Source organism: Phodopus roborovskii, unplaced genomic scaffold (assembly GCF_943737965.1).
Source record: "Phodopus roborovskii unplaced genomic scaffold, PHOROB, whole genome shotgun sequence".
Taxonomy (NCBI): Eukaryota; Metazoa; Chordata; class Mammalia; order Rodentia; family Cricetidae; genus Phodopus; species Phodopus roborovskii.
Genome location: NW_026126619.1, coordinates 8,057,569 through 8,072,659, shown reverse-complemented (window position 1 = coordinate 8,072,659; position 15,091 = coordinate 8,057,569).

Here is a 15,091-nt window from a genome sequence, read left to right as displayed (position 1 = left end):
TCCCGGTCCATTCCCAGAGATCTGCCTATCTCTGCGGGTCCACTCTGAGTTCCTGCCAGCAAGATCCTTGACCCCTAAAGCAGGGCCTCTGATAAAGAAAGAGGCCTCACCTGCAGAGTTCCAGTTTCCAGAGAGATCTGACTATCCTGCAAAACCTTCCCAAGTTTCAGCTCAGCTTTTGTCATCTTATGCCAGCCATTAGCTAGAGGTGAGTCTGGGCCCAATCTTGGCGGACTCTCCCCTACAACCTCTCCCCCCCTCAAACTCCATGGGTTTGCCCCTGATCCCACTGCTCCTGTGGCCTGTCCCCATTGAGAGTACCCTTGGAACTCTGATACACCCCCACCCATCACCACCGCGAGACTGCCCCCGCTACCCTCTGCCCTATCCTGCCCACTGTCCTGCCACTATGGTTGAGCACTAGGACAGAGCGTGGAGCCAACCGTCCACTATATTTCAGAGACTTCTAGGAGCAACTCTGAACAAAGGAGACCTGCCTATCCATGCGGGACCACCCATGATTTCCTCCTGCTTGGTCTCTGACTCCACCTCAGGTCCTCTGCTGGAGTCCCGGGCCCCTCCCAGAGGTCTACCTATCTCTATGGGTCCACACTGAGTTCCTGCCGGCCAGATGTTTTACCCCTAAAGCAGGGCTCAGCTAAAAAAAAGAGGCCACACTGGAGAGTCCCAGTTTACAGTGAGATCAGACTATCGTGTACAAACTTCCCAAGTTTCAGCTCAGCCTGTGTCCTCCTCCACCAGCCATGGGCTAGAGCCATTGGCTAGTGGCATCTTCTACTGGATCCTCAGCCCTGACCCCATCCCTGGGTCCCTGTCTGTGGAGAAACCTCCTACAGAGCTTGCACCACCAAGAGCTACAGATATTGAACCTCTGGCCCACATAAGCCCACAAGGGAAGTACCATAAAGAGAGGAGGAGACCCCACCAACACCTACTGGAAGAAGCTATGGAAAGACTGCAATACAAGAAAACACTTAACAACAGAAAGACAAGCATGACACCACCAAAATCTAGGGAATCTACACCAACTAGAACAGAACACAACCACAAAGCAGAGGAAGCACAAGGGAATATCTTAAAAATTTCTGTCATAAAAATGATAGAGGCCCTCAAAGAAGATGTGAGAAAATCCCTTAAGGAAATGGAGGAAAGAAACAAACAAAAAAAGTGGAAGAAATGAACAAATTCCTTAAGAAATGCAAGGAAAGTACAGAAAGCCAAGAAAAAACAATTAAGCAGGTGAATGAATGAAATGGTTCAATACTTGAAAACTGAAATAGAGAAAATAAAGGCAACACAAACTGAAGCAATGCTGGAAATAGAAAAACTGGGCAAAAAAATCGGCAACTACAGACCCAAGCAAAACAACAGAATTCAAGAGATGGAAGAGAGAATCTCAGGCACAGAAGATAAACTAGAAGAAATAGATTCATCGACCAAAGAAAATCATAAATCCAACAAATCCTTAACACAAAGCAGCCACGAAATATGGGACACCATGAAAAGGCATACAGGAAGGTTAGGAAGCCCAGGTCAAAGGTGCTGAATGCATATTCAACAAAATCATTGAGGAAAACTTTCCAAATCTGAAGAAGGACATGCCCATGAAAGTACAAGAATCATAACGAACCTCAAATAGGCTGGACCAAAGAAAAAAGACCCCTCGACATATAATAATAAAACAAAACACCTAGGATACAGAATGAAGAAAGAATATTAAGAGCAGTGAAGGAAAAAGGACAGGTAACATATAAAGGCAGACCTATCAAAATTACACCTGACTTCTCCATGGAAACCCTCAAGGCCAGACGATCCCGGTTAGATCTTATAAAAGTATTAAGAAAACAGTAGGCTACTATATCCAGCAAAACTCTCAATCACTATAGATGGAAAAAACAAGATATTTAATGACAAAATCAGATTTTCCCAATATGTATCTACAAATCCAGCCCTACAGAAAGTATTGGAAGGAAAACTCCAACCCAATGAAAGTAACTATGCCCACAAAAATGTAGGCAACAGATAATCCAACTACACCAGAAACCAAGGGTAAAGCAGAACTAATATATTCACAATGCCACTGCCAACCACAAACCTAAATCAAACAAGCATGAACAATCAATGGTCCTTACTCACCCTCAACATTAATGGTCTTAACTCACCTATAAAAATACACAGGCTAACAGAATGGATACGAAGACAATCCATCCATCTGCTGCATACAAAAAACACATCTAAGTTTCAAAGATAGATATTACCTCAGGGTAAAGGGTATGGGAAAGATCTTCCAATCAAATGGAAATAAGAAGCAAGCAGGCATAGCTATCCTAGTATCTAACAAGTTAGACTTCAAACCAAAATTAGTCAAAAGAGATGAAGACCGTCATTTCATATTCATTGCAGGAGAAATCCATCAACACAAAGACGCAGTTCTGAACATCTATGCCCCTAATACAAAGTCACCCACATTCGTAAAAGAAACACTACTAAAATTCAAAGCTCCTATAAAACCACACACACTTATAGTGGGAGACTTCAATACACCACTCTCAACACTAGACAGGACCACAAATCAGAAAATCAACAAAGAAACAAAAGAATTAACAGAAGTTATGTCTCAACTGGGGTTAACAGACATCTATAGAACGTTCCATCCAAAGACAAAAGACTATACCTTCTTCTCTGCTCCACAGGGAACCTTCTCTAAAATCAACCACATACTAGGTGAATTAAGAAACTTATACAGATACAAGAGAATAAGAAGAGTCCCCTGTATTTTTTCGGACCACCATGCTTTAAAATTGGAATTCAACAACAACACAAATAGCAGAAAACCTGCAAACTCATGGAAACTGAACAGTGTGCAATTGCACCCCTCCTGGGTCAAAGAAGAAATAAAGAAAGAAATTAAGGACTTTCTGACATTCAATGAGAATGAGGACACAACATACCCGAACTTATGGGACACCTTGAAAGCAGTGCTGCGAGTGAAGTTCATTGCACTAAGTGCCCATATGAAGAAAACAGAGTATAGTCACATAAGAGAATTAACAGCACAACTGAAAGCCTTAGAACAGAGAGAAGCAAACTCACCCCATAGAAGTAGATGCCAGGAAATAATCAACTTGAGGGCTGAAATCAACAAAATAGAAACCAGGAAAACAATACAAACAATCAATGCAACGAAGAGTTGGTTTTAGAGAAAATCAACAAGATAGACTAAACTTTATCCAAATTAATGAAAAAGCACAGAGAGGACATGCAAATTAACAAAATCAGAAACGAAAAGGGGAACATAACGACGGACACAGAGGAAATCCAGACAATTTTCAGGTCATACTTTGAAAATCTGTATTCCACAAAAATTGAAATTTCAAAGGAAATGGACAAATTTCTGGATAACTGTCACTTACCAAAATGAAATCAAGAACAGACAAACTACTTAATTAAACCTATAATCCGCAATGAAATAGAAGCAGTCATCGAAAGCCTTCCTACCAAAAAAAGTCCAGGGCCAGAAGAATTCAGTGCAGAATTCTACCAGAAATTCAAGGAAGAACTAATACCACTACTCCTCAAATTGTTCCACAAAACAGAATCAGAAGGTTCATTGCCAAACTCTTTTTATGAGGCCACAATGACCTTCATATCCAAACCTCACAAAGACAATACTAAGAAAGAAAACTACAGACCAATATCCCTGATGAACATCGATGCAAAAATACTCAATAAAATACTGGCAAACCGAATTCAAGAACACATCAGAGAAATCATCCACCCTGACCAAGTAGGCTTCATCCCTGGAATGCAGGGATGGTTTAACATATGAAAATTTATCAATGTGATCCACCATATAAACAAACAGAAAAAGAAAAACCATAGGATTATCTCCCTAGATTCTGAAAAAGCCTTTGACAAAATTCAATACCCTTTCATGATAAAGGTCTTGGAGACCTAAACATAATAAGAGCAATATACAGCAAACCAACTGCCAACATCAAACTGAATGGGGAGAAACTTAAGCCAATTCCTCTAAAATCAGGAACAAAAGAAGGCTGACCTCTCTCTCCATATCTCCATGTCGTACTAGAAGTTCTAGCTAATGCTATAAGACAACTAAAGTAGATCAAGGGGATCCAAATTGGAAAGGAAGAAGTCAAACTGTCTCTATTTGCAGATGATATTATAGTTTACATAAGCGACCCAATAAACTCTACCAGGGAACTCCTGTAGCTGATAAACACCTTCAGCAAACTAGCAGGATACAAGATAAACTCAAAAAAATCAGTAGCCCTACTTTTTTCAGACAACAAAGAGACAGAGAAAGAAATCAGAGAACATCACCCTTTACAATAGCCACAAGCAACATAAATTATCTTGGGGCAACACTTACCAAACTAGTAAAATCCTATATAATAAGAACTTTGTGGCTCTAAAGGAAGAAGTTAAAGAAAATAACAGAACATGGAAAGATCTCCAATGCTCTTGGATAGGTAGGATAAACATAGTAAAAATGGCAATCTTGCCAAAAGCAATCTACAGATTCAATGCAATCCCCATTAAAATCCCACCACAATTCTTCACCGACCTTGAAAGAATTATACTCAACTTTATATGGAAAAACAAAAGACCCAGGATAGCCAAAACAACCCTACTCAATAAAAGAACTTCAGGAGGCATCACCATTCCTGACTTTAAGATCTACTACAGAGCTATAGTTCTGAAAACAGCCTTTTATTGGCATAAAAATAGACAGGTAGACCAATGGAATCGAATTGAAAATCCTGATATTAACCCACACACCTATGAACACCTGATTTTCGACATAACAGCTAAAATGATACAATGGGGCGAAGACAGCCTCTTCAAAAAATGGTGCTGGCACAATTGGATGACGGTGTGTAGAAGACTGCAGATAGACCCATGTCTGTCGTCATGCACAAAACTTAAGTCCAAATGGAACAAAAACCTCAACATCAATCCAGCCACTTTGAACCTCTTAGAAGAGAAAGTAGGAGGTTCCCTTGAACAAATTGGTATAGGAGACTGCTTCCTGAACATAACTCCAAGGGCACAGACACTGAGAGAAACAATTAATAAATGGGACCTCTTCAAACTTAGAAGCTTCTGTAAAGCAAGGGACACAGTGGAGAAGACCAAACAGCAGCCCACAGACTGGGAAAAAATTGTCACCAATCCCATATCTGACAAAGGGCTGATATCCAAAATATACATAGAAGTAAAGAAAATAGTCAACAAAACATCAAATAACCCTATTAAAAATTGGGTACAGACCTGAAGAACGAATTCTCAATAGAGGAAATGAAAAAGGCTGAAAGACATTGAAGAAAGTGCTCAACATCCTTAGCTATCAGGAAAATGCAAATCAAAACAACTTTGAGAGACCATCTTACTCCTGCCAGAATGACTAAAATTAGAAACACCAATGTTGACCCATGCTGAAGAGGATATGGAGAAAGGGGAACACTCCTCCACTGCTGGTGGGAGTGCAAACTCATACAGCCATTTTGGAGATCAGTATGGCGGTTCCTCAGGAAAATGGGAATTAGTTTACCACAGGACCCGACAATCCCCTTTTTAGGCATATACCCAAATGATCCACATCCATGCAACAAAGACATCTGTTCAATTATGTTCATATCAGCACTATTTGTAACAGGAAGAACTTGGAAGCAACCTAGATGCCCCTCAATTGAAGAATGATTAATGAAGATGTGGCACATCTACACAATGGAATACTACTCTGTAGAAAAAAATAATGGTATCTTGAAATTCTCAGGCAAGTGGATGGCACTTGAAGAAATCATCCTGAATGAGGTAACCCAGTCACAAAAAGAGGTACATGGTATGTACTCGCTCAAATATGGATTTTAGACCTAGATCAAAGGATCACCAGCCTATAATTCACACCACCAGAGGAACTAGGATACAAGGCATATTCTAAGAGATTCATATAAAGTCCCTCACAGAACTGGGAAGGGACAAGTCCCCCAGAGCACAGGGAAAGTTGGGAGTCCAGCAAATGGAGAGAGAAGTAGGAGAAAATGATGGGGAGGAAAGGAAAACACATTCCACTAGGAAGATTGAGCCCTATTAGGAATAGAAGACGATATAGAGAAAGAGAGACAGAGAGAACATAAAAGAGGGAACCAATATTGGTTTGAAGATAAAATGGAACACAAAGAAAGGTCTAGAGAACTACAAGACTGCCGCCAACTAACAATTTGAGCTTCCGTGGAAAGGCTACCATAAATCCCCTTCCCGGATAGTGAGATCAACAACTAACTTATCCATGGAGCCCTCATCTAATACATGTTGGAAACAGGAGCAAACACCCATACATAAACACTGAGTCGAACTAGAACCCAGATGCAGATGGAGAGGACAAGACCAGGCTGCAGAAACACATAGACACAGCTTACCTGAAAAAGGAGGAGCTATAGGGCCCCCAGACTGATAGCTGGGAAACCAGCATGGGACTGACTCAGGCCCCCCTGAATATGGCTCTCAGCCAGAAGGACTGAGCAGTCTAAGGGATCTCAGACAGTGGAGCCTGGATGTATCCCTGGTCACAAAAGGACCTTGCAAACACATCCCCCATGAAGGGATAAGTGCCTTAATCTAGAGACAGGAGAGAAGCCCTAGTCCATACTTCACATGACCTGTCAGATGTACATGACCCCAACTGGATGGCATTCCCCTACATATGGAATTGGGGTTGGGGGATGGGAGGGGAGGTTTGGGTGCATTTGAGAGGGCAGAGAGGGTAAAAGGGAGGGAGGGAGGGAGGGGGAACTGGGATTGACATGTAAAATAATAAATAAAATTTTTAAAAAACTAAAAAAATTACTGTAATACAGTAGCATGAAAAGTATCTTTAAATTGAATCTAAGATTTTTTATGTTCATTTGTCTAAGTCCATTCTGTAATTAAGAACCACATTAACATTTGCTATAAAAAAAAAAGTCCCTAAAGAAAGAAACTGTAGAAGATACTGGAAAGTGGAAAGATCTGCCTTGTTCATGGGTAAGTTGGAACACCCTAGTATCAATGGCAATCTTTCCAAAAGCAATCTACAGATTCAATGCAATTCCCATCAAAATCCCAACGCAATTCTTCACAGACCTACAATGAACAATAGTCATCTTCTTATGGAAAAACAATAAAACAACCCTGTACAACCCTTCCAGAGGCATCACCATCCCTGACTTCAAGCTCTACTATAGAGCTATAGTCACAAAAACAGCTTGGTTTTTGCACATAAACAGACACTTGGATCAATGAAATGCAATCAAAACCCAGACATTAATCCACACATACGAACACCTGATTTTTGACAAAGAAAGGAAAATTATACAATCCTGGAAAAGAAAGCACTTTCAACACATATTCCTATTGTAACTGGATGTTGTCATGTAGAAGAATGCAAATAGTTACATACATGTCACCCTGCACAAAACTCAAGTCCAAGAGGATAAAAGACCTCATGAAGAATCATGCAGCCAATCATAATTATCTACAACCAGGTACCATAGAAATGATAGTATTTGCATGGAAAAAAAAATGTTTGATGGGAAATAGGAGGCAAAGATGCTTACTGCTATGAAAAGAGAACTTTTTCCACATGGATATTCAGAGAACAGCACATTCAAAACAATCTTGTTTTTTTTGCATCTTTTTTCCAGGGTTTGAATGGCAATGATATATGCAGGTATATATCCATGCTTCATTTGAAGGTTTGAATTACCAAAATTGGTCTTATAAAGTTATAGAGGTGTTATCCTATTGTAAATAAGAAGTTATTTTAAGTTATCAGTTGTATTTTTGACAATTTTATTTTTATGTGTAGTTTTCTAATTGCTTCTGTCCCTAAAGATCAGAAGATGGCACCAGATCTGTGGTAGCTGGGAAATATTTATTTATTTATTGGTTTGTTTGTTTGTTTTTGTTTTTGTTTTTCAAGGCATGGCTTCCCTGAGTAGCTTTGGCTGAACTCATTTAGTAAACAAGGCTGGCCTCAAACTCACAGAGGTTCACATCGCTTTGCCTCTCTGAGAGCTGGGATTAAAGGCATGTGCTATCTCAAACAAGCTATTACTTTTAATAATAGGAACCAATCCTATTGGTTTTTCTGATACAGTGTTTGTTTGCATGTCCTTGGCTGCCCTCTGTAGACTAGGTTGGGGTGGAAGTCAGAGATCTGACTGTTGAAGTTTAAAATCATGTACCAACATCACCTGGTTACATTAAAAAATAAGTTAAATTTATTTTAAATGTGTTAGTATGAAGGTGTAAGACCCCCCTTGGACTGGACTTAAAGACAGTTGTGACAAGCCATGTGTGTGGTGGAATTGGACCCAGGTCCTCCAGAAGGGCCGCCAGTTTTTTCTTTAGCACTGAGCCACCTCTCCAGGTGGTTACATTTTTATTATAATATTTTTCTCATTTCTGTTCATATAAGGCTGGTTCCTCAGGTTCCTGAGTTTGTCATGAATGTTGTCTTACAATGACAAAGTTTGGTCTTACTCTCTGCATGCAGAAGGGAGGTGCTGTATAATATTTGCAATGACATTTTCATCTTGGTTGCCAGTTCCTAAAAATCCTATTTTGGAACAGGTTTCCTTTGTTTGTATTTAGCCAGGGTGTTCTACTTTGTGATATCTGCCTGCCTCTGTGCTCCTCCTCCCTGAGTTCTGCAACTACTTGTGGGCATCACCATAGCAGGCTACTTGTTCTTGGTGTCCTGCAACCACAAACAATCACATTCTTATTAGCTCATCGTGAAATATACCAATCATTTGTGGGATTCTGGATAATGATTAAACTTCTACCATGATGTCTGACACAGTTTATTAAGTAGTAAATTTTGCTGGGTATTTATAGAACAGTGTCCCTTTGAACTAGATAGTCTAAGTTGTCCAAAGATTTCCAGTGACCTGTGTTCCCTAGCATTATCATTGCTCTGAAAAAACTTCAGACTTTTTTCAACTAGAGGGGTGAGCAATAATCTCAATGGGGAACAAGTATGCCTTTCCATTATGACGAAAGTTGGTTTTCTTTTTGAAGGAGAAAACATAAAGGCCAAGACAATGGTGGAAGACACTGCACTAAATTCTTAGGCCACAAGGTGGCACTCTACGCCTCTTATGCACATCCTCATTTCCCCAGGACAGGCATATGATCAACTTTGGCCAGAAGAGGGTCCAGCGAGACTACACTTCTGTTTCTTACATATATTTGGATCACACTCTTCTGCTCCTCCAATCAAAAGCATAGAATCCTATTGAAAAACTAAATAACACTTGTCTAAAAGTAAAAAAGTAATATTGAGAAAAGATTCCTAATGATATTTGTATATACATATAGATCGATTCCTTAGTGCCTAGCCTCTAACTGTATTCCTCCTTCACCATCCCCATGCCTGGGTTTGTCTCAACTTTTTAAGGAAGTTTTAAATGAAAACCTTAACTATGTACAAATAAATGCTTAAAACTAACTCTGAAAGAAACAACAAAATGGTTTTAATTTTACAAAATTTAATCCTAAACATTTATCATTTTTTACTTGTACAAAAAAAAACCCTCATAGCTAGCTATGCATAGTGCAAGTCTATCATTTCAGCACTTGCAGTTCGAGACACATGACTGCTATGAGATCTAAGCTAGACTTGGCTACACAGCAAGACCCTACCTCAAAATAAATAAAAAGAGAAAGAGGAATTGAAAAAAAAGTATCATATTCAATTAGTGAAAATTACAAACCAGTTGGATGGTGCATGCCTTGCTCAACATTCAGAAACCTGAGTCAGGAGTCACAAGTTTGAGGCCAGAGAGGACTATATAGCTAAGACCCTACCTTGGTAAAAGAACAAGTAAGTTGAAAATGGATTATAAAATCTACATTTACTTCAAAACAGTTCAAAAGGGGGAAATCAGATCTTACAATTCTGGTGTCCTTCTGTTGCTGTGATAAAACACTGACCAAAAACAATGCAGGCTAGAAAAGACTTTACTTATCTTGCAATGGAAGACACTGACCCCAATGAGAATTAGAGCAGAGACTCAAGCAGGACAGGAGGTAGAAACCTTGGACCAACATAGCTGCCCCCTCATCTCTGGCTCTGTCATTTGCTCACAGTAACTTCTTTATAGAGCCCAGGACAACCTGGGTTGTCCTATGTTGATGAAAAGATTCTCACACAGACATAGCCACAGCACAATTGATGAAAATTATACTGAAACTCTTCCCAGGACACTCCAGGCTGTCAAGCTTACAGCTAATGTGAATGAGGGCATATTGCAAATTCTGCTATGTCCAAAAAAATCCCAAAACTGATTTGCAGCCTATGTTGGCATTCTTCTGTAGTAACTATCTATAACATTCTGCCTTTATGTGGTTGTCATACATTTCAAAATGTATTTACCACACTGGAGCCCTAGCAAGGAAACATGCTGTGCTCCTCCATGCTCTTAGTGCTTTCTACCCTATGCAGGACACAGGACAAACTCATGTCATACTTGAGCAAGTGGACAAGTGGACAGAGGTAACAACACAACTATGGGATCCACAATCAGCCTACACAAGACATGAGTAATCCTGCCAAAGTGTCTTGAGATAACTGCCCCCTGATAGAACAGAAAGTGGGGTAGGCCTACACTCAACAGAACATCACAATCAGACACTTGGAACAGGAGGTCACCTTCAGGGATCCCAGGAGTAGTAGAGACAATGGAGAGGTCTGGGCTTCCATCTAAAATGGAATCCAGTCTTCACTGAAGACCACAGTTTGGGTGGGAGGATCTGGAATTCTGGCTGACAAGTCAGTGGGGCAGCAGGGGAAATGCTTAGGTTATTCCTTTTCATTCTGTTACTATGAAAAATACTCTGATGAAAACAACTTGGCAAAGAAAGGGTTAACGTGCCTACCTGTAGGAACTTCACTGAGGAACTCAGAATAGGGGCAACAGAGGGTTTATGCTCCACTAGCTTCCTTTAAGGCCAGGACAATATGTCTATGGATGGTGCTGCCTAATGGATGGGCCTTCTTGCATCAATAGTCAAGATAATTATCCACAGGCCAATCTAATCTAGGCTTTCCTCTCAGATGACTGACTCCAGGCTGTGTCGAGTTATCAAAGGTGAGACAATGAGCAAACTCTAGAGGCCACAAAAAAAACAAACCAAACCAAACCAAACCAAAAGAAAAAACAAGAAGAAAAAACCTTCCTCAAAATAAATGGAACAAGTCCTGGAGGTCCTAGGAAGGACTTCCTTACTGAAACCTCTCCTCATGCATTCTAAATTCTAGTCAGAATCATTTGATTTGATTTAGTCATCAATTCATGGTCATCCTCTGCTCTGGGAGACAAACTGACAGTCAGTCCACCAGAGTTAACTCCCTCTCCCTCTCTCCATTCCCTAACATCACCTAAGAAGGATTTTTATTATTATTATTATTATTATTATTATTATTATTATTATTATTATTGAGGCAATGTCTCTTTATCCTAGAACTTAAAATATAGAGCAGGCTGGCCTCAAATAAAGAGATCCACTTGCTTCTGCCTCTTGAGTGCTCTGACTGAAGGTGTACAACACCATGCCCTGTGTGTGTGATGTGTGTGTGTGTGTGTGTGTAGCTACTATTTCTTGATCCAAAAAATGAAGTATAATTAACGTAAATTTTTTACTTTAAATCCACCTGTTTTGGAGTGTGGAAAGCACACTGCCCCAGGTAGCAGCCAGGTACAGCCCAGGCATGCGCAAGGCATGGTCATTAGTAGAGTGTACACTACCAGTCAGAGCTAGGATGGCTCTTGCAAATGATCAGTTCCAGGAGTTTCTGTGCCCTCTCCTGGCCTCAGTGGGCACTGCATGCACACAGTGCACATGCATACATGGAAACAGATGTACACCACCATAAAATAAGCAACACCACACAGTGAACATTCAAAGTTAAAAAGTAGCAATTTCAAATGTATGCATTGTGTAACTAATGAAACCAGTAGAAAGGCCATGAAAGAAACTACACAAGTGGTCAAATAAGAATGGAAACATGCACTTGTTGGTGGGTTGCAAGTCATTCTCCTCTGAATTGCAAAGGGAACCATGATGATTTGTGTATGGCTACATAATTAAAAGACACCCAGAGACTTACATGAACACAGGTAAATGTATGCCACGTGTTCCTTGTTTCCCAGTCATGCTACCTTCATTCTGGTAGGCATCCATAACTCTTATGGCTTTTATGGGCTTTTTTTTTGTGGGGTGGTTCAAGGATAACAGAGCTTTCTCTACACAAATGGACTCTGTCATCTCAGGCCCTTAGTTGTGAGGGAATTAAACTTCAGTTAACCTCTCCCAAATGTACATTCATAGTTTCCATGTTGTTCATGAATGAAGCCCTGACCGAAATGCTTCAAATGAAATTCCACAGCAAAAGTACTGTACAAAACTTAGAGAATGCATTCCTTGGCTGATGCTAAATATAGTCTTCTCAAGATGACATAAATTTTGACAATGATCCAACTTGCATGTCAATTTTTCTAAAAAAGCACAAATTCCATATTAAGGAAAGCAGGAATAAAATTGTTCCTTACTCGGTGTCATTGAAAAATCTATTAAAACTAGATTCCATCAAAAATTGATAGAAGTAACAATATATTTACAATAATTTTGTGGCAGTTTTTGCATTGTTCTCTCCAAGTCAACTGTTGCAGGTAAATTTCAAAATTGCACACATTTCTATTAATGATTCCTCGGAGGCATCAGACGAGAGTTAGAAAACACAGCTGAGCCTGTGTCCAATCTCCATGAAGGTTGAGATTTTGGATCACAGTACCAACAGGAACCAACTACAACACATAGTCTCTTCATACTACAAGTCCTCCCCCAAAAGAAAATTACACACTTTTCATATACAAACACCCAACTATAGAGAAAAAAATCAGAGATGTAGTTTGAATTCTCTTACAGCAGCAGTTTAACATATAATGTTGGAAAAAATTTTATATAATTCGCCCAATTTCGGGTGCCCAAACCAATTTAAAACTTGAGTTTGTGAATTGAGACATACTTCTGCTGAGAATCGCACAATGGACCCCTGTTATATAAACTCATTAACAAAATTTGGCTGATGAATGATACTTCATCACTTTAGTCAGGGCTTCTTGTCTCTGCCTGCCTGACTTTTTCCAAGAGCGGTCAGTTTGTGAGGGCTCACCATATGCTATTTTTACTACATTATCTACGCTCAACTCCTTGCCCACATTGTGGCCTTAAAAATAAAATGCTTATCTCAAAGCCAGTGAGAAATCACCTAATCTCTCAACTTGATCATTTTTTACTCACTCACGTACGTGTGTATATGCATATATGTATGTGAATATAAGTGTATATATACACACATACACATATATATGAATACATTCCATTTGAACATCTCACAATTTATTCATACCGTGTTTTCACTCCAACTTCGAGACTAACAGCTAAACCTTCAAGCATATCCCAGTCTTGGAGATGGGGACAAATTTGGAGACCAGCTATGACAAGCTATAGATCCCTTTTTCCCCAATTTCCACAGGGACTCTTCAGCAATTTCTTTAAAACCACAGTCACTGCTGTCAGAGACCACTGCAGGCAGGTGTTGGATGCCACAATGAACTCGCCCTCTCAGATCCTGATGGTTCCCAGCGGACAGGTGGAAACTCACTGGGCCACTTGAACCTTTCTTTCCCCAAACTCAGTGGTCTAGAGGCAGGTGGAGCAGATGCACCAGAGCCTGGCAAGGGACCCAAATGCAGCCTAGGCTGGCTGGCCGAGTGAGCACCCTACTCCTCCAGGCCCGGATCCCTGTCATGGCTGCACCAGCAAGCCCTTCTTAGCAAAAATCACTCCTCCTGCTCTGAACTGTTCATCTTCTGAGCGCTGCCCAAGAAGCACCTGCCTTCCTGAACCCTCTGGCCATCGCCAGGTAGCAGCAAGTTTCCAAACAACTCCTGGTACACAACCTGCTCCAGCATTCCACATGGGCCCAGTTGCTCTGGTATGCCAGGCCAGTCACAAACCACCACAGTAGCCTCAGCTCTCCCACAGGGGTGTAGAGTCACCGAGAAAGAAGAGGCACTGGCAACCTCCCCTCTCTTCCCTCAGATTCGCTACCAGCCCTAGTAGCCCTTAAAACTCATTGACTTTGAGAAGAGATGGGCGACAGTGGAAACACAGCCATTGTTAATTCATTTTTAAAATTTTTATTTTACATATCGATCCCAGTTCCCTCTCCATTCCTCCCTCCCTCCATTCCTCCATCCCTTTTCCCTCTCTACCACCCTCCCATGTGCCCCAACCTCTCTCCCCTCCCATCCATCCCCTTCCACAAGTAGGGTTATGCCTTCCAGGAAGCATCATCTAAATCTGTCAAGTAATTAGGAATAGGGACTAGACCTTCCCTCCTGCATCTAGGTTAATGGAGTATCCCTCCATGGGGGATGTGCCCCCAAAGTCTTTTGTGCACCAGGGAAAAGCCCTGGTTGTTAGTCAGAAGTCCCTTAGATTGCCCAGGCCTTCTAACTGAGGCCCATTTTCAGGGGGGCTGAGTCAGTCCAAAGCAGGATTCCTAGCCATCAGTCTCAGAGCCAATTAGCTCCTCTTTGTTCAGGTCAGTTATCTCTGTGTGTTTCTGTAACCTGGTCTTTTCCTCCATCTCTGCATCCGGATTCCAGTTCGGCTCAGCGTTTGGTTGTGGCTGTGTGCTTCTATTTCCATCAGCCACTGGATGAAGGAGCTATAATGGTGAACAAGTTAGTCATCAATCTCATCCTTCTTTTATGCTCTTATGCTCTTATGCTCTCATGCTCTTATGCTCTTATGTTCTCTCTCTCTCTCTCTCTCTCTCTCTCTCTCTCTCTCTCTCTCTCTCTCTCTCTCTCTCTCACACACACACACACATTCCTCCCCTGACTCAATTGTCCTAGTCACAGGTTCTTTCTCTTTCTTCTATCTCCCTCTCCACTCACTGTCCCCCCACCCCCACGACCAATATGCTCAG